Consider the following 2,031-nt stretch of genomic DNA (forward strand, 5'->3'; position numbering starts at 1 on the left):
TCAGGTTCAAACTGGTGACAACTGTAGGGGCCCTGGCTATTTCAGTCATTCACACACACACACACTCACACACACTCACACACACTCACACACACACACACACACACACGTTTGTTTTTCTGTAAAGTGTGTTCATCCCATAGGTGTAATGGTTTTTATACTGTACAAACTGTATATTCTATGGCCCTACACCAACCCTACACCTAACCCTAACCCTCACAGGAAACTTTCTGCATTTTTACTTTCTCAAAAAAACTCATTCTGTATGATTTATAAGCATTTTGAAAAATGGGGACATGGGTTATGTCCTCATAAGTCACCCTCTCCTTGTAATACCTGTGTCATACCCATGTCATTATACAGAGTTGTGTGCTGATATGTCACAAAAACAAAAGAGCACACACACACACACAATCTCTCTCTCTCCCTCTCTCTCTGTCTATTGCAATGTTTTTACCCAGGAACTAGTGACTTTGGGCTGGTACTTGGTGTGTTTCCAACGCAGGAACCAGGAACTAAATATAGTTCCAGGGGGAAAAAATGCCCCTCAGAAAGTCCCTGCTGGCGAGGTTGTACTTCTCCAAAGTTCCGGAACTTTCGGGGGCGGCACTTGGGTGCTAAACATGTTGGTTGGTTATCAAACCAATATCAAACATCCCCCTATTCCTTAGTGATGGTATTGTGAGACAAGCGCTTTCCAGTTATGGAAAGTTGGTTTTGCAGATTAAAAAGATTGTGATCGGATGCAAGACGACGCTGAACTGGACTTGGCACTAAATTTCCATGTTAAATTTCCATGTGGATGATTTTGAATATATAGTGTTTGTAACTACTGATAAAATCAAATACTTTGGATGCAATAAATCAGGCCACTTAATCCATTCATGCCTTGACAACGCAGCTGGAGGTAGTAAGGATAGTGCTTTAAATGAAGAAGATACGCCTACTTTAAAACCACCTGGCCGAAGCAGTGCCGACCGCAGATAAACATGCTGGGGAAGGAACATCTGTCGTGGGACCTGTGGAAGCTGGATCGACCTCAACAGAATCAATGAGTGAAGGTAGGGATTGTTCAGAAATTTCTATAAATGCAATTTCTATAAATGCAGAAACTGGATTGTTGAACAGTGATGTAGAAACGTAAATGAAGAAGATGTGTCTCAGTGAGAAGCAGAAAGTAAGATGTTCAAAGTACTGACAAAAAGGAAAAATGTGGAAAAGATCAGTAGAGCAAAGTGTTTTAAAAATGGAGCAGTGTTTGAAGAAAGAGTCAGAAAGTGAAAGTGAAATTCAAGTATAGTGTTGTCGTAGATTGAATGTATAAGCAGAAGCTATGATATTGAGGGCATAAAATGTTTTCTTAGTATCTCAAAAAACAAAAGAGGTGTGATTGTAAAAGAATATTTCCCTGATCTAAAGCAGTTTTATGATAAAGCCAAGTCTAATAGTAGAAGGGTGCCTTTACCGTTTTAAAAAGATTGTGAGGAAGGTTGGTGTCAATTTAAATGAAAATGGGGATTAAAAATATTAGTATTTTGGTTTTGCTTGTGTTTTTTAGGTTATTTATTTCAGTATGGCTGAAATGCAGATTGCCTCCTTGAATGTTAATGGTGCTAGAGATTATAGAAAAAGAGCTGAGCTGTATGAAATTATCAAGCAGAAAAAAAACTATGTTACTTTGATTCAAGAAAGCATAGTGATGCAAACAATGTAAAAGATTGGAGTTCAAGTTCAAGTATATTTTAAGTATACTTATGTAGCAAGTATACATTATCAGTGCTCTAGTAGTATACTAGTGAGTGTACTGTTTCAATACTCCTTGGGACAAAATTGGCCCACTTTCTAGTATATAAAAGTATAAGTATACTTTTAAGTATAACAGTAACAAACTTTGAGTACAAGACTAGTTTACCTCTATGTTTGTAGTTTGTACTGCAATTATACTAAAAGAGAACTTATATGTATACTGACAGTTTACTAATTAAAGGTCCTGTTCTTCGTGATTCCATGTTTTAAACTTTAGTTAGTGTG

Source organism: Carassius carassius, chromosome 9 (assembly GCF_963082965.1).
Source record: "Carassius carassius chromosome 9, fCarCar2.1, whole genome shotgun sequence".
In the NCBI taxonomy this organism is placed as follows: domain Eukaryota; kingdom Metazoa; phylum Chordata; class Actinopteri; order Cypriniformes; family Cyprinidae; genus Carassius; species Carassius carassius.